Here is a 20,605-nt window from a genome sequence, read left to right as displayed (position 1 = left end):
ATAAATATAAAAATATGTTAAAAAAACCTCATTTTAAAATATATTATAAAATTATATATACATATAAAAAAAAACCAAAAAAACACCCTATACACATACAAACCACCATACACACACATCTACTCATACATACATATATACATATATATACATGTACATATACATATACATATATACACACACATACAAAACATCACACACACATATACACACATACACACACACATATATATATATATATATATATATATACACATATACATACATAAACATACATATATGTACCTATACATACATATACATATATATATATATATATATACATATACACATACATACATATGTATACACATACACACACACATACATACATACATACATACATATATATATATATATATATATATATACACACATATACACATACATTTATACACACATACACACACACACACACACACACACACATAGATATATATACATATATACATATATACACATATACATACATACACACATACATATACGTACACATGCCCATATACATATATACACACACATACACACATACATACACATATATACACACATTTTTCCACGTATACCTATGCATATGTATATACACTTACACATGTATATGAACAGATGTACGAATAAGTAAATAGAGCAATAGCAGAACTAAAAATACTAAAACTCAGACCTTAATACCCGACCATAACAAAGTTCTGGTATAGGAGAAATAAACAATGAAATTATCTAAACCAAAAATAAGTATGTTTGCGAACGTGAACACATCTGAACCCATTATATGTTAGTTTATTAATTAGTTTATGCTTAAAAAATAGAATAAAAAACAACTCAAGATTGCACAAGTTGCAATACCTCCTACCCTTATCGTATGGGAAATTCCTCCCTATAATAGACCATTCTAACGAAAAGTTCTTATTTTGTTCTTTTAACCCCCAAATAAACCTACTAAGACTAGTACTAGCTATTTTGCTCCTATCTCTAAACGTATTAAAGTGACAAGAAATTCTCCTACAAATCTTATCCGAAGAACAACCCACATAAACACTAACATCTGTATCACGAAACTGTATGATGCTGAGAATCGTGGCCTCTTTCTAGATCAGCTTTCCATCAAATTGGATACCCTCCCACTCCCCGATCCTACCTCGGTAAACCAAGAGGAGCTAGATGATATATGGGACAAACATATCTCCGTGATCTCCTCGGTCACAACCGAACAACTAGGACACACTAGACGTCGCAATACTAACTGGTTTGATCTGCTGATGAGATCCTCCCTATTCTCAAGTAAAAACCGTGCTCATGATGCCTACCTATCGAGCAGGTCCAACGCACACCTCCAGAATTGGAAAGATCTTCGCTCGGAATGCCAGAGCAGACTTAGGCAGATTCAGAACACTTGGTGGAAGATCAACGCTGCAGAAATTCAACGTTTTGCGGATGAAAATAAGATCCACGAGTTCTACATTGCAACCAAATCCATGTACGGTCCGTCCTCCAATCATATCAATCCGATACGATCTTCAGACGGCAACACTCTCTACAAGGAAAAAACCCAGATCTGTGACAGATGGGCAGAACACTTCAACTCCTTGTTGACCAAGATAAATCCTACAGACACGACACTGACTGATGAGCTCCCTCATATCCTTCCCCTCCCTGAGTTGGATACGGAACCCTCCCTCTTGGAAATCGGCACAGCTCTCTCCTACTTAAAAAAACAGGAAATCACCTAGATCAGATGGTATGTCGGGCGAGATCTATAAATATGGTGGTCCTGCTCTTGTCCAACGTCTTCATCAGAAACCGGTTCCTGTTTAAGAATGCTTATTTAGGTGATTTTAAATGTCTTGCCCGCTCACGTTTTGGTATGCTGCTATATTTCATGTTGAGAAGAATTTAGGTCTTAATAGACACAATATGTGATCTATTTCTAGCGCATTAATTGTCCACGTTAGTGGTCGACGTTATATATATATATATATAAATATATATATATATATATATATATATATATATATATATATATATATATATATATATATATATATATATATATATAGAGTGTAGTATATTGCCACCTAAGTGTGGCTGACCCCTAGGGGTGGATGTTACTGTTGCTTTTAGCCCCAGGAGGACATCTCCTCCAGCTGGCTTATCGACACACGACTGTGTCCTGTTTGCCAAGGGAGTTATCCCTCTCACCACGGCCAGCAGCACGAACGTATCCGGATTTCAGGGTTATTTCCCTTCGTCAGCGTTCGAAGGGAAATAACCCTGAAATCCGGATACGTTCGTGCTGCTGGCCGTGGTGAGAGGGATAACTCCCTTGGCAAACAGGACACAGTCGTGTGTCGATAAGCCAGCTGGAGGAGATGTCCTCCTGGGGCTAAAAGCAACAGTAACATCCACCCCTAGGGGTCAGCCACACTTAGGTGGCAATATACTACACTTTATCGTGCAGTTACTGTTAATACTTCATTTAGAGAATTAACATTGCTTATATATATATATATATGAACAAATGCGTTAAATGCTTAACAGGATATTCTAGTTGAAATAAAACAAAAAGATTGTATAACTGGATGAAGAGAAAGATAATTCAAAATCTAATCAATCTCTCCAACGGTCTATGTTCACCAATTTGAGCAAATAATATGCACTATTTTAAGTAAAGGAAAATAGAAAAAAACAGTAGAATAGATAAGTTAACAATGATAATAGCTGATTCAAGAGAAAGTTATCTCTATTATGATTATAATCACGCCAGAGGCTTGTATTAGTTTGAAGCGCCATCTTGTTGATCGTTGTTTTAGAATTTAACGGAAAGTTCTGAATAAAGTTCAATAATAGTAATAGTATATAATATTCTTAATTGTATTTATTTGTCTAACAGTCATAGAGAAATTACAAGTGGAATATAATTACATATTACTACTAATCAGGTTGTTCTCAAATAACTAGTGACAGTTTTTTAAGAGCTTAGGAAGAGTTACAAAAGATAATATATCTATTAAAGCAAGGGAAACCTGCCAATTTTTGAATAACATCTGGGAGCAGAAGTTGCCCACAATCACGGTGCTGAATTGATTCATTCTTTACGGAAGATTCATTCTTTTCGGAAGATGTAATTGCACAGGTATGAAAACTGCCAAACTGGAAAGCGACAGGACCAAACGGAATTCAAGGCAACTAGTTCAAGTGGTTTATGTCAACACACAAGTGAATTACGTTGCAATTAGATAATTACCTACGGAGTAGTGCAGTTCCTGATTGGATTGTAGAAGGAAAGACAACATTGATGATGAAAGATCGCTTAAAAAGCAATGAAGTTCGCAATTACCTACCCATTGCTTATCTTTCCCTCTTATGGAAAGTGTTGACAGGAATCCTCGCAAGGAAAATATAAATGTTCTTTGCGGAAAACAATCTACTTCCAGTAGAACAAAAGGGATGCCGAAAAGGATCCAGTGGCATCAAGGAACACCTTGTCATATACAAGGTTGTAACTAAGAACTGCAAACGGTGCCAAAAAAATTGTGCATGGCCTGGATAGACTTTAAAAAGGCCTACGGCATGTTGCTGCATTCCTGGATTTTGGAAACACTCGGCATGTGTGGAACAGCTGAGAACATGTGTACACTGATTAAGAACAGCATGCCTAATTGGAAAGCACGTCTTTTCTGTAACAACCAACACTTAGTTGAGGTAACAATCAAAAGAGGTTTCTTCCAGGGAGACGCTTGTTCACATTTTTTATTTGTTATAGCCTCGATCCTACTTTCTGTAGTCCTATGCAAAGTCAACGCGCACTATGGGCTGAGAAAGAATGCACCTCGTTTCAATTACCTTCTCTTCGTGGATAATTTTGCAAAATTGCAGCCTGAAATGGAGAGGCTAGTTGAGACTGTACCGATGAGCAGCAAGTATATAAGGACGAACTTCGGTATCTCAAAGTGTATGGTGCTCACTTTGAAACGGGGAAAAGAGGCCAAACGGAGAGAGAATGAACGAGCCAGCTGGATCTTGGAGCTGGACAATAGCTTGCACAGATGAATGAAAGCCAAGGTCTTTACTGCATAATTGAAGCGCCTCAAACTTCTCTTGAAATCAAAATACATCTCAAAGAACCTTGTGACTGCCATCAACATATGGGCTGTTGCTGTAATCTGCTATAGTGTACCTATCCTGAAATAGACACGAGCGAAGATTAACCAATTCAATCACACTACCCAAAAGATAATGACAATGCATGGTGACCTCCACCGTCAGGCGAACGTAGACAGGCTCTACATGAAGAGGTGTAAAGGTGGACGTGGGCTGATTAGCGTACGGGAGTGCATCAACAGTAAAAGAAGTAGCATGGCAGAATATTTGGTAAACAGCAAACAAAACTTGCTACAGTATGCTTCTAGTACAGAAGGATTTACCAAAAATGGACCTGCGAGTGCTAATGAATTCCGATCACGAATAGCCAACGAGAGAGAAAACTCCACTCCGCATTAAATTACATGTTCTGTTTCTATGTGTAACTAACAACTTAATAGACCAGGAAGTATCATGGAGGTAGCTCAGCGAGGGTGACGTAAAAAAGAAGACTGAAAGCCTGATCGTCGCTGCCCAGAATCAGGCATTGAATACCGACTCACTGAAAAGAGATATATACCACACAAGTGCAACGAAGCTCTGCAGAATGTGTGAGAAGAGAGTCGAAAGTGTGACTCACATTGTTAGTGCTTGTGAAAGTTTTTTGGAGAAAGAGTACAAGTGCAGACACGTCAAGGTGGCTCCAAAACTTCACTGGCTACTATGCTGGAAGTATGGATACGAGGTAACGGATGCTTGTTACCAACAGACACCGGAAAATGAAATGGACGAAAAGGAGAAGGCAAAAATCCTCTGGGATTTTGACTTCCAGACAGACAAGGTGTTAGAGCACCGAAGGCCGGATATAGTAACCTTTCGGAGGGACACACAACAGTGCATAATAATAGATGTGGCAGTGCCAGGACGTCAACATATTATCAAGAAAGAAAAAGATTGATACATATGGAGACCTGGGACTAAAACATAAGGGTTGCCCTTATTCTTATCGGAGCTTTGGGTTCAATATCACCCAGCATGAAGCAACCTCTGGAAACTTTAGAAATACCCTACAATCTAGGTATATTGCAAAACCCGGCATTACTTGGAACTGCACGCATATTGCGCAAAGTATTGTCTGTTTGAGGGTCTTGTTGTGACTTCCCAGGTAGACAATATTTTTAATCAACAACATCACAATATTTGATATTGTGTGACGTCTAAAGTAATAATAAAAATGGATTTAAATATTGACACAAGGTCAGCAATTTCGAGTGGACGGTTAAGTCGATTGTATGGAACCCAGACTTCAATTGATACATACTGGGATAGTAAAGCCGACCTCAGTAGAATTTGAACTCAGAACGTAAAGACAGACGAAATGCCGCTAAACTTGTTGTCCGGTGTGCTAAAGTTTCTTCCAGCCTACCGCCTTAACAAACAACAACAAGAAAAATAATATTCCTTTCTATTATAGGTACAGAGCGTGAAATTTAGTAGAGGGGGATAGTCCATTACATCGATCCTAGTACTCAACAGGTGTTTATTTTATCGAACGCGAAGGGCAAAGTCGACCTCGGTGGAGTTTGAACTCAGAACATATCAACGGATGAAATACCGCTAAGCATGTTGCCCGGCGTGCTAAAATGTTTGTCAGCTCGCCGCCTTCACAACAACAATAATAACAGACCACCTTTCAACCTTTGACAGAAAGAGTATCTTGAAGGAAATAATATATATATATATACACGCATACAAGCACACATATATTTCTATTGTAGATATTTATATCTACTCATGTATATATATATATATATATATATATATATATATATATATATATATATATATATATATGCACTATATGTCTATGCACATGTTTGAATGTGATGTGTGCCAGAGGGCTTGCAAATCCAATGGGGGTCTTAAAAGACATGTTAGGATCCACAGTGAGCAGAACTTATCTGCAGGTATTGGTAGTACAAATCAGAGGTGCAATCTGTGTGGGTGTTTTTTCAAAACATTGTCTGGTTTAAAAAGCCACATCAGACGCCATGAAACAGCTAAGGTGTAGATGCAGGAGGTGGTCAAACTCTGTGTAAGGAGTAGACAACCATCATATGTATATATATATATATATATATATATATATATATATATATATATATAATACGCATATCATTCATATATACATATATGTATACATTTGTATTTATATACATGTAAGCATATATTAAATATATATATGTATGTATTTTGATATACATCTACACGCACACATTATATATGTGAGTTTGTGTGTGTGTGTGCATATACACACACAGTTTTTATTTCAGACAGTTGGCAAATGATAAATATACTGAACTATTAAAACGTTGGTTTCTGAGGGACAACTTACAGCTGTTTGTAATTGAGGCAGTTCCAACGAACAAATCATAATTTTCGAAAATATACGTGCAAAGAGGGACACCAGTTTGGCCTCTGAACATGAACCATTTGATTGAAATTATTGCCAGAATTAGCGACCCATATTCTCCGAGGAAGTCTCTACAAATAACTTCTATTCTCCCAAGGAAAGTTTTGTGAACTCTCATTCTAAAGTTAATTAGTTCATTTTCTCTTGAGAACTGCATTAAGAGAAAAAATAACAATTTTGATGAGAAGGAAATATCCTCCATATATTAGATTTGTGTTTGAAAATATTCTCAGAAGAATTTTAGAGAATTTAAAGTTTTCATTCGTTTATTTGGTCATTGCTCTGAGATGTGTTTTTCAATTGTTATTGGGTCTATCATAAGATGTTAATATCAGTTCTTTGTTTAGGAATCAAATCAACATTAGTGTGATTTGATTACTTGTTTAATGATAGAATATAACTGTAACGCAAGCATAGATCATTGAACAACGAAAGTCCAATCTCTGTTGATATCATTTCACCTTATTAAATAATTTGATGTTATTAATTTGTCCTGAGAAAATAATGAACCTCACTGCTTCTCACTTTTTAAAAGACTGAATTCGAATACAAATGCTGTAGTAGAACAGTCAACCATCTTTTGTGTGTGCATGATGTCGCATTGTACAAAGCAGGCGATAAATAATTAGACGGTATATGTATTTACTGGAGAAATTTATATAAGATTCGGATTAGAAAATCAAAAGATTAATTAAGAATAAAGTTTACTTAAGGACATTACTATTGTTATAGATAAAGAAATTGAGATAAGAGAATTGCCGCAGGCACAGTCGCTCAATTACTTAAGTGGTAAAGAAGTACACTGCGTACAAGACACACAAATCAAAGAAAAGATTAAATAGGATTATTATAGATGCGTTAGATTAATAGTTAAAACAGAGCTAATACAAATAAAGTAGATGATAGTCATCAATATACTCTGTCCCTCTCAACCAATAAATAATTGTAATATTCTTAACTAGAGGCTACATGAATTAGCAAGGGTTGTCAGAAAAGTAATTAAATAAATAAATATAAAACATATTTTAAATATACAACTTGTAATTTGAATTACCATGACCTTGTGTAAGGTGAATGCAGATAGTTTGGAATATTATGCATCTAGAAATATCCACTGCAAGACTTCACAAATATCATAAAATAAATCATGGTAAGACCTAGACCCGGGGTTCTCAACCATTTTTCATCGATGGACCCCTTTCATTACTCTTTTATTCTGGTAGAACCCCCCATAGCCATTCGATATTTAAAACTAGTTTTATAGAACCTTCTTTCAAAATTCTTATCTTGCTTCTTACACATTAACTTGTGTAGGTTGAACTATGAAAATGTTAGCGAAAGAAACGTAGCTGTTTCTTGCAATACATACCAATATATACAGCTAAAGCAAAACTTTTTCAGGGGCCCTTAAAATACTATAGTGGATACCCAGTTTACTACTTCGTTGTGGGGACCCCCAAAATCTTATATGGACACTCAGGAGCCATATTAAACCCGGTTGTGAACCACTGTTTTAAACGAATAATTACAAAACAGAGAAAACTAAAAAATAAAAATAAAATAGAGGTGAAACAAGTAATTAAGACGAGAAAGTCAAAACAACAAACATTCTCTTAAAGCTGAAAATGGAGCTGCAGACCAAATCTGTAGATGGTTAACACGGTGGAAATAAGCAAAGAGCATTCGCAACGCATGACGAAGTTAGAACCGAGTGAGCCTTTTCATACAGCAGATGTTATACCAGCATTATGAAAAAGAGGTAATTTATGAGTATATGAGAAAGTGTCTCAGGGAATAGCACAGCAATTATATATATATATATATATATATATATATATATATATATATATATATATATATATATATATATATATATATATGCCAATTCACACACTGGAAAATCAAGGTTAATCAAGTGTATATTGTTGTTGAAAAATCTAAGCAAAAAGTGCTTCCTTATCGACACATAATTCACCACCGATTATAATGTGTCTATCCAAATATAAAGATCTGAAAACAGAGATAACAAAAACAAGCAGAATTGACACAGGAACAATTCTTATAATAAGAGGAACACGGAGAAGGACAAACATAGAGATATATCTGAGTCGCCGAAGATTTAAAGCATGTACAAATCGAATTTTTAGACACAGTAAATTTAAAGCAAACCAGTACCAGCACCATAAAAACAGTAATACCAAACAATGCACATATCCAAAATATTTAGACCAGGGCAAGGTAGTACAAGGAAATCTTGCAATTTAAAGCACTAGAAACCAGTATTTGATTCTAGATTATTATCTGTCTGCGGTACAATAATAATAATAATAATAATAATAATAATAATAATAATAATAATAATAATAATAATTATAAGAAGAAGAAGAAAAAGAAGACGTGTTTATTAATTGACATGAGTATTCCCTGTGATCATAATATAGCGGCGAAAGAATTTGACAAGATCAGTAAATATAAAGACTTGCTAATAGAAATTGAAAAAATGTGGCACCTCAAGGCGACTACCGTACCAGTGATTGTAGGATCTCTAGGAATGACAAAAAAAAAAGGTACTGAAACCTATTTGAAAATGATACCAGGCTTACCATCCCTACAGGAAGTGCAAAAAATCGCGCTAACTGGAACAACTCATGTACTGAGAAGAGCATTATCGCTGTGAAAACAACATCCATTCATGAATTTCTTTTTTCTTTTTTTTTTAAATACATATTTTACCTGTGAATTTGCCTGTGTAAACTGGGAATGCATACAACGAGTTTCTCTGCCCTAGGTGTACGGAAAACACTCGGCGAGAAATGGAAGAAAATTTAAAGAAAAAAGAAAAAAAAACAACATAATAATAACAGTGGTTTCAAATTTTGGTACTCAGCCAGCAATTTGTTTGGGGAGAGGGGAAAAATTTATTATATCGACTTCAGTGTTCAACTGGTACTTATTTTATCGACCGCGAAAGGATAAAAGTCAAAGTCGGCTTCGGTGAAATATGAAAACATGTGTATCATATAAAGTATATGAACACATGAATGGCCTTAGGAGGAGTACCTCCTACTAGGGCCCTTTTTAGAACCCCAAAGATCCAGAATCCTCCTGGCCAGCAACAGTATGATGCTACATCCACCTGTTGTTCTCCAATCTACAGGTGCATGTTGAGATTAGGTCAACAGCATTTTCATCGCAACCACTGGTTTCCTTTCCTAGTGGAACTTTAAAAATTGATGGGAGATTGCCAGAGTGTCTTTCCTCAATCCTTTCAGCCTTGTTCACCACATAGCCTCTCTCGCTAGAGCCACTAGATATAGGGTCAAAGCTTGCCCTGCCTTGTTAAAGGTGGGTGGTGAGATGATCCTTACTTACAGTGAACTCGGTTGATGGTCGGTTTTATCCAATGTGACAACAGCTACTCAACATATCTCCACAAGTCAGCAATACTGAGACATTACACTGGTACGAGCAGTATGGGTTCGATTACATCCACAACGATACTCAACTTCTAATTATTTTATTGACAACAAAAGTATTTGAACTCAAGAATTTGAACTCAAGAAATAAAACGGAAACAAATGCTGTAAAGCACTTTTTCTATGCGTTAATAACTATGTCAATCCACACCCTTGAAGTTCTCCTAATTTAGATATAAGACTGGCAGTGTTAAGAGGTGAGAGGCCTCTGTACTTGAACATTACTGCATTTTATTGTCTTTAAACGGATAAAATTCAAAGTTAACTCCAGTGGTACTTCAATTCAGAACGTAAAACTCTGCAATAAATACCACAATGCATTTTACTCGGCGCCCTAACTTCCTGTCAACTTACTTCCTTTAATAAAATTATTAACATAGGTACAAGCCTAGCTGTTTTGATGGGAGGGATTATTATTCGAGGTCGTCAACCGTGGTAGATGCCTGATACTTTACTTGGTACAAAAATAAATTAAAATATACGAACAACAGGCAAGAAAAAAACAAACAAAAAAAAAACAACGTGCATTAGGTTGACGCATTTAAAAAAAAACGTTTTGATACAGGCACAATGATAGCTATTTTAATATTTTAAGACATCAACTCAAGTATTTGAAAATTACTCTATTTTACCGACTGCACAAGACGTTACCATACTGGACAAATTTGTTAGCAGCCTTTCATCCGTCTTTACGTTCTGAGTTCAAATTCCGCCTAGGTCGACTTTGCTTTTCAGCTTTCCGGATCGATAAAATAAGTATGAGTTAAGCACTTGATTTGATGTTACTGACTACCCACAAATTACAGGCCTTCTGCCAATAGCAGAAAGAATGGTTTTATTGACTCCAAATGGATGAAAGACAAAGCTGACATCGGTAGGTTTTGAAATTAGAAGTGTAAATATCGTAGCTAAATAATATATATATTTTATATGTCGTTTCAAGTTCCACACCCTCTAAGAACCTTTTTGTTGCATTAAATGGCATTTTGCATAATTACCTTTTCGCATACATTTTTATAACTTATCAATTCACTCTTTACAAAACTCCGGCCGATATTTATTCTTTACACGGGGATGTGGCAGATGGTTAGCCATTTTGTGTAAGATAAAATATATAATAAAAACTTTGTGAACGGATGTAATATTATTTTCCAAGCCTAAAAATCCGAGATTATTTGCTTTTAATAAAATTCTAGAATGAGATATCTGTCTGCTTGATGTGTCACATGTTTATTTTCAGTATATCAATGCCGTATCAGTCATCTTCGTAGAGTGGAAGTAAATAGGAAATATTGATCCGCGAGCGTCATAAGGTTATATTTAACTATCGTTAATTAGAATTTCTTGTCCGAATATTATTATTCGTGTGAAAATGTTGTGTCTGATTTTCACTTACCGTGCTGATAAAGCTGCTATAATAATAAACTCGAAAAAAAAAAAGAAAAAGAAAAATAACTTCCCAACGTACAGTGTGGCGTGCTTCATATTCCGACTCGTGGATTATTGAAGATATTTTCAAACTGCCATTTTGTTACCGTGTTAAAGTATTTGTTGAAATGATGGGGAAAAAATCAGCAGGTGAATTATGTAGTTCGAGTGGTTAAGAGTCTTAAACAATATTCAGCAGATCATTATTGTATTGATTTGCATTGGTCGTGGATAAATAACATCCTGTTGTTGATGGGTAAGTCTTTTATACTAAGGATTATTGGTATATAATATTGTTGGACCTGTCTGGAATGCATGGAATTTCAGTTAATATATTTCAAACTTAAAGTGTTTGCACAAACGACGAAACTAAAGAAGATAAGCTGAGCTCAGCGGTAGATGAATCTTTACAATGATAGTTTTGTTGACCCAGGAGACAAGACAACATGTAGACGGTCCATCAATCTGAGTTAACAGCTGAATGTAAATATAAGTAGCGGAGCAATTCAAACAACTCAAGACGGAAAACATATGCGCGCATGTCAGCTGATGATACAAATACACCGATGCATATATATCTAAATCCTATATATTGGCTAGTTTCGTAACAGTATTTCAGCTTGCAAATATGTAACTATTGGTGAAAGTGGGCATCGATGACTAATTTCAATGAGATTGAAATAGGTCAGAAGCTGTCTCTAGCCTCCTACCAAAGATATTTCGTTTTGAGCAGGAAAAGTGAAATTCATTCTGAATTTCTTCAAATTAACTCACCCGCACTTCGAAAGTCACTCGTAATTTCTTATAGTTTTTCTATTTTTATTTCTCTGATTAGCAGGTAAATTTTAGAAGCGTTGAGATGTATTGAAAGATAGAGAAATATTTTTTTTGTATTTTCAAACGCGTGATAATGCTAATAAATATATTTATATATATATATATATATATATATATATATATATATATAAATATCGAATTTGTGTAAATGTGTATATATCAGTTGAATAAAGTTACATGATTTGGTTTACACATTTTTCATTATTGTATGCTAAATTTTTTTTTACAAAGTTGAAGTGTGTAAAACATTAAAAAAAAATTTTGTAATGTTCGTAAAGTTCAATTAGCGCTTTCATACGTACGTAATAATCATCAGATTTCAAAAAAGATTTAACTGATAGTTGAGTTCTTGACAACTGTAGCAAAATAACTGACTTCTTCCTTTTTATACCTTTTAGAGCGCTCCAGCAAGTTGAATTATTCGAATACGGTTATGACCAGCCAGCATGCATCTTAAACGTCACTATTCGCCGGGCGCACCGATATTACTAGCAAAGATCCTGCCTTTATTACAACCAATTAGCTTGCGGTTTACATGTAATGGTTTCATGAGTGAGCAAACATAGGTGATTTCCATCGTTTTTATTTCAGTCGGTGAGAGTTTTCTGTAACTTGTTTATATTCATATGTTAAAGATAATTTTTAATCCACATCATTAACTGATGCTGTTATTTCCGTTAAGAACAAATTTGAGCATTTTAATAAAGCGTTTTTCTTTTATGTTTCTCTCAATCTCACTTGTGTTATGTACTTTGTGGAACGGAACAATTAGAAACATTTTCTGACCACATGTTTCTGTATGTTCGCTCAATGGAATTTGGCGAACATTAGTGTTCCGGATTTGTCGTCTGTGGACTCGTGAGCGTTGGATAATGCATTCCCTGTCTCCGCAATATATAGTTCCTCGGAACTGGGGCGTATAATGCAGTAGATCAAATTTCTGCATTTGTAGTTCATATCTGCATTTGTGAAAATTTGTTCATTTTTTTGTTCTAATGGATCTACCAGTTCGCATGTATTGACACGTTCCACATCTGTTATCATTACACTTGGATATTGTGAATGTTTTATCCTGTTTGCTCATGTTAAATTTTGCCTTTGTTAATAGTTTCTTTAGGTTATGTAGTTGCCTTTTGCTTAAGATAAGTGTTTAATTAGTTATGAAGTTTTTTTAATTTTTCCCTGTTTCACGATTGGCAAGTTAGTTCTGGTGAAGTTAAAAATGTTTTGGTGATGCGGATTGTGTGTTACTGGAAATGGTATTGTTTTCCGTTTATGAATTCGTCTTTCTCGTGTTGCCCTAAGTTATTCTATGGGCATTTCTTTTGCTCGTTGTATGCTATTTTCTATAAGTAGACGAGGGTGTTTTTGCTTGAGCAGAAATCTTTTGAGTTCTGTTTTATATTCCTGGTGTTTGGATCATCTACTTTAGTACAAAATTTCATGGCTAGAGAGTACGGGATGTTTTATGTGTGTTGGGTGGCATGATTTGAAATTTAGGAACTGGTGTACATTAATGCCTTTGTAATAGATATCAGTTGTGATTGTGGAGTTGTTTTTAATTACCATTATGTCAAGAAATTGTAATTATGTGTTGCTTATTTTTCTTTTGTATTTGAGACTAGGGTGTAGAGTATTGAGGAGGGTGCTAAATTCTTCCAGGTTTGGTTGAAACTAGGAAACAGACATCGAGGTATCTTTTCCATCTATCCTCTATATGTCTTCTAAAAGCCATGCCATAGTTTTCTTCAATTTTTTTTAATATACAGGTTTTGTTCCAAGTATCCCAAAACTGAGTTCGATAAAACTGGAGCAAATAGTGACCCCATAGCTGTGTCTCGAATTTGGAGGTAGTTTCTTTTACCGTTGAAAATGAATGTATTGTTTTCCAGGATGAGGCTGACCACGTCTAGTACGAAGGTTACAGTAAATCTACTGGGGATCACTTCTCTATGTTTCTCGACTTAAATTTTATGGCAGTAATTTCAAAACCGTGTTGAATATTCGTATATAAGCTTGTTAAATCAAAACTAACAGTGAATTGGAATCTGTTGTTTTGGGCAAATGTGACAGGAAATCGATGTCATCCCGAATGGAACAGGGTATAGGACTACAGAGTGGTTTTAGGATAATGTCAATGAGGTTTCTCAGACGACGTGTAAGACAGGCTGGGGCAGCTATAATGGGTCTTAGTTTAAGGTATTTTGGTTGTAGTAGTTTTATCTATTCACTACCGTGTTCCTTTATAGCACTTTGCATTACTTTTGACTTTTGTATTTTAGGTAAGCTATAGAAGTTGCTGGATTTCCACTCAAAATTGGTAATATAGTCCCTTTCATTAGAAATGAGGGATTAATTTTTTAAGACTAAATAATTGGGGTTTCTTCGTGATGCGGTGGTCAATATCTGAGGGTATTTCACGGTAGAATGTTGTATCCTTCAAATGATCTTCTTCAACTAGATCTCGGTAATATTCCGTATCCGCTTCTTTAATGACAATTGTGTTGTCATTTTAAAGAAGTATAAGGGCAGACTTTTCTAGTTTTCAAATATTTGGTCTGATGTTGATGTTATGCCTCAGTGGAAATCTGGAGAGGATATCAATGAACTGATCGAGATGTGTATTTCGTCCTTTTGACTTGATTTTCGCTAAGGGTTCGTCATTCTCATTTTTTTTATCAGTAAAACCTCCACAAGTCGTAGTTTCCAACACAAGTATTGGATATCTTCCTCCAATTCCTGATGGTTGACTGTAGGTGTATAGTGCGAATTTTAGTCCTTTCATCAATAATCGAAGTTCATCACTGTCTATATTTCTATTTGACAGATTAATACTTTTAGGGTCTATCCTATCAGTAGTTCCACAGTTGTTTTTCTTGAACTTATTCTTTCTCCGGTGTTTGTTGTTCTGACCCTAAAAATCAGATTATTTTTTGTCTATTATTCTGAATAGATTCTTTTTAGTCTATTCTATAGTTTTTGTCTATTATTCTGAAGAGATTATTTTTTGTCTATTCTATAGTTTTTGTCTATTATTCTGAACGAAAACAACAATAATATAACAACCAGTTAATGATGTGGATTAAAGAAACATCTTTAGCATATAAATATAAACAAATAACAGAAGATTCCCACCGACTGAAATAAAAACGATCGAAGCCAACTAAGCTTGCTCACTCATAAAACTACTACATGTAAACTGCAACCTAAAACGTTGAAATGAAGGCGGGATTATGTCAGTAATATCGGTGCGCACGGCTGTATGCTGATTGGTCAAAACCGTATTCGAATAATTCAGCTTGTTGGAGCGTTCTATAAGGTATAAAAAGGAAAAGGTAGTCATTTCACTACAGTTGTCAAGAACTCAACTATCAATTAAAAATGTTTTGAAATCTGATGATTATTACGAAAGTATGAAAGCGCTAATTGAACTTTATGAACATTACAAGATATTATTTTAATGTTAATCGGTCTAGAGCACCGAGACGCGTAATCACGGAGGTGTGAGTTCGAGTCTCATAAAGCGAGATTTCTATATATATGTTTAATGTTTAACACACTTCAAATTTGCAAAAATTGTTTTTAATGCAACAGTAAAACACGTGAAAATGAGACCATGTTGTTACTTTATTCAACTATATATATATATATATATATATATATATATATAAAGTGTAGTATATTGCCACTTAAGTGTGGCTGACCCCTAGGGGTGGATGTTACTGTTGCTTTTAGCCCCAGGAGAACATCTCCTCCATCTGGCTTATCGACACACGACTGTGTCCTGTTTGCCAAGGGAGTTATCCCTCTCACCACGACCAGCAGCACGAACGTATCCGGATTTCAGGGTTATTTCCCTTCTTCGGCGTTCGACAGCTGATGACCTTGGTGAGAGAGAAAAACCTGGCAAAATCTTATATCTTCTTTTCCAGTGACATTCTTCACTGATATTGAAAAGGTGAAAACAAGCAATGTTAATTCTCTAAATGAAGTATTAACATTGCTTGTTTTCACCTTTTCAATATCAGTGAAGAATGTCACTGGAAAAGAAGATATAAGATTTTGCCAGGTTTTTCTCTCTCACCAAGGTCATCAGCTGTCGAACGCCGAAGAAGGGAAATAACCCTGAAATCCGGATACGTTCGTGCTGCTGGTCGTGGTGAGAGGGATAACTCCCTTGGCAAACAGGACACAGTCGTGTGTCGATAAGCCAGCTGGAGGAGATGTCCTCCTGGGGCTAAAAGCAACAGTAACATCCACCCCTAGGGGTCAGCCACACTTAAGTGGCAATATACTACACTTTATCGTGCAGTTACTGTTAATACTTCATTTAGAGAATTAACATTGCTTGTTTTCACCTTTTCAATATCAGTGAAGAATGTCACTGGAAAAGAAGATATAAGATTTTGCCAGGTTTTTCTCTCTCACCAAGGTCATCAGCTGTCGAACGCCGAAGAAGGGAAATAACCCTGAAATCCGGATACGTTCGTGCTGCTGGTCGTGGTGAGAGGGATAACTCCCTTGGCAAACAGGACACAGTCGTGTGTCGATAAGCCAGCTGGAGGAGATGTCCTCCTGGGGCTAAAAGCAACAGTAACATCCACCCCTAGGGGTCAGCCACACTTAAGTGGCAATATACTACACTTTATCGTGCAGTTACTGTTAATACTTCATTTAGAGAATTAACATTGCTTGTTTTCACCTTTTCAATATCAGTGAAGAATGTCACTGGAAAAGAAGATATAAGATTTTGCCAGGTTTTTCTCTCTCACCAAGGTCATCAGCTGTCGAACGCCGAAGAAGGGAAATAACCCTGAAATCCGGATACGTTCGTGCTGCTGGTCGTGGTGAGAGGGATAACTCCCTTGGCAAACAGGACACAGTCGTGTGTCGATAAGCCAGCTGGAGGAGATGTCCTCCTGGGGCTAAAAGCAACAGTAACATCCACCCCTAGGGGTCAGCCACACTTAAGTGGCAATATACTACACTTTATCGTGCAGTTACTGTTAATACATCATTTAGAGAATTAACATTGCTTGTTTTCACCTTTTCAATATCAGTGAAGAATGTCACTGGAAAAGAAGATATAAGATTTTGCCAGGTTTTTCTCTCTCACCAAGGTCATCAGCTGTCGAACGCCGAAGAAGGGAAATAACCCTGAAATCCGGATACGTTCGTGCTGCTGGTCGTGGTGAGAGGGATAACTCCCTTGGCAAACAGGACACAGTCGTGTGTCGATAAGCCAGCTGGAGGAGATGTCCTCCTGGGGCTAAAAGCAACAGTAACATCCACCCCTAGGGGTCAGCCACACTTAAGTGGCAATATACTACACTTTATCGTGCAGTTACTGTTAATACTTCATTTAGAGAATTAACATTGCTTGTTTTCACCTTTTCAATATCAGTGAAGAATGTCACTGGAAAAGAAGATATAAGATTTTGCCAGGTTTTTCTCTCTCACCAAGGTCATCAGCTGTCGAACGCCGAAGAAGGGAAATAACCCTGAAATCCGGATACGTTCGTGCTGCTGGTCGTGGTGAGAGGGATAACTCCCTTGGCAAACAGGACACAGTCGTGTGTCGATAAGCCAGCTGGAGGAGATGTCCTCCTGGGGCTAAAAGCAACAGTAACATCCACCCCTAGGGGTCAGCCACACTTAAGTGGCAATATACTACACTTTATCGTGCAGTTACTGTTAATACTTCATTTAGAGAATTAACATTGCTTGTTTTCACCTTTTCAATATCAGTGAAGAATGTCACTGGAAAAGAAGATATAAGATTTTGCCAGGTTTTTCTCTCTCACCAAGGTCATCAGCTGTCGAACGCCGAAGAAGGGAAATAACCCTGAAATCCGGATACGTTCGTGCTGCTGGTCGTGGTGAGAGGGATAACTCCCTTGGCAAACAGGACACAGTCGTGTGTCGATAAGCCAGCTGGAGGAGATGTCCTCCTGGGGCTAAAAGCAACAGTAACATCCACCCCTAGGGGTCAGCCACACTTAAGTGGCAATATACTACACTTTATCGTGCAGTTACTGTTAATACTTCATTTAGAGAATTAACATTGCTTGTTTTCACCTTTTCAATATCAGTGAAGAATGTCACTGGAAAAGAAGATATAAGATTTTGCCAGGTTTTTCTCTCTCACCAAGGTCATCAGCTGTCGAACGCCGAAGAAGGGAAATAACCCTGAAATCCGGATACGTTTGTGCTGCTGGTCGTGGTGAGAGGGATAACTCCCTTGGCAAACAGGACACAGTCGTGTGTCGATAAGCCAGCTGGAGGAGATGTCCTCCTGGGGCTAAAAGCAACAGTAACATCCACCCCTAGGGGTCAGCCACACTTAAGTGGCAATATACTACACTTTATCGTGCAGTTACTGTTAATACTTCATTTAGAGAATTAACATTGCTTGTTTTCACCTTTTCAATATCAGTGAAGAATGTCACTGGAAAAGAAGATATAAGATTTTGCCAGGTTTTTCTCTCTCACCAAGGTCATCAGCTGTCGAACGCCGAAGAAGGGAAATAACCCTGAAATCCGGATACGTTCGTGCTGCTGGTCGTGGTGAGAGGGATAACTCCCTTGGCAAACAGGACACAGTCGTGTGTCGATAAGCCAGCTGGAGGAGATGTCCTCCTGGGGCTAAAAGCAACAGTAACATCCACCCCTAGGGGTCAGCCACACTTAAGTGGCAATATACTACACTTTATCGTGCAGTTACTGTTAATACTTCATTTAGAGAATTAACATTGCTTGTTTTCACCTTTTCAATATCAGTGAAGAATGTCACTGGAAAAGAAGATATAAGATTTTGCCAGGTTTTTCTCTCTCACCAAGGTCATCAGCTGTCGAACGCCGAAGAAGGGAAATAACCCTGAAATCCGGATACGTTCGTGCTGCTGGTCGTGGTGAGAGGGATAACTCCCTTGGCAAACAGGACACAGTCGTGTGTCGATAAGCCAGCTGGAGGAGATGTCCTCCTGGGGCTAAAAGCAACAGTAACATCCACCCCTAGGGGTCAGCCACACTTAAGTGGCAATATACTACACTTTATCGTGCAGTTACTGTTAATACTTCATTTAGAGAATTAACATTGCTTGTTTTCACCTTTTCAATATCAGTGAAGAATGTCACTGGAAAAGAAGATATAAGATTTTGCCAGGTTTTTCTCTCTCACCAAGGTCATCAGCTGTCGAACGCCGAAGAAGGGAAATAACCCTGAAATCCGGATACGTTTGTGCTGCTGGTCGTGGTGAGAGGGATAACTCCCTTGGCAAACAGGACACAGTCGTGTGTCGATAAGCCAGCTGGAGGAGATGTCCTCCTGGGGCTAAAAGCAACAGTAACATCCACCCCTAGGGGTCAGCCACACTTAAGTGGCAATATACTACACTTTATCGTGCAGTTACTGTTAATACTTCATTTAGAGAATTAACATTGCTTGTTTTCACCTTTTCAATATCAGTGAAGAATGTCACTGGAAAAGAAGATATAAGATTTTGCCAGGTTTTTCTCTCTCACCAAGGTCATCAGCTGTCGAACGCCGAAGAAGGGAAATAACCCTGAAATCCGGATACGTTCGTGCTGCTGGTCGTGGTGAGAGGGATAACTCCCTTGGCAAACGGGACACAGTCGTGTGTCGATAAGCCAGCTGGAGGAGATGTCCTCCTGGGGCTAAAAGCAACAGTAACATCCACCCCTAGGGGTCAGCCACACTTAAGTGGCAATATACTACACTTTATCGTGCAGTTACTGTTAATACTTCATTTAGAGAATTAACATATATATATATATATATATATATATATATATATATATATATATATATATATATATATGTACACACACACACACACACACACACACACATATATATATATATATATACAGACGCGTAAGCACCAAACGTAAAAACTAAGTACTGGATTCTATTTGTTTTACTAAAATCACTATAAGACGATGCCCCAGCATGGCTGCAGTCTGATGACTAAAACAATATAGTAACACACACACACACACACACATTATATAGCTGAGTAATACGAACGTTTTGTAGTAAAAGCATAAAAAAAGAATAAAACCGAGCATTTCCTTCTGCGCTCATCAAATGCAAATGCTACATAACCAAAAATACTATCCCAGGATAAGCCAAACAGCTAAGCCTAATATCAACCGCAATAAATACACTGGCTACTAAAGTTAAGATGAGAGGAGAGAGATTGTGTCGTGAAATACTCTCCATATAATTATCCAGAGGGTAAATCACGAGGAG

This window comes from Octopus bimaculoides, chromosome 4 (genome assembly GCF_046866305.1).
Source record: "Octopus bimaculoides isolate indiv1 chromosome 4, ASM4686630v1, whole genome shotgun sequence".
NCBI lineage: Eukaryota > Metazoa > Mollusca > Cephalopoda > Octopoda > Octopodidae > Octopus > Octopus bimaculoides.
The sequence above is the reverse complement of the archived record's forward strand: the minus strand, read 5'-3'. Positions refer to the sequence as shown.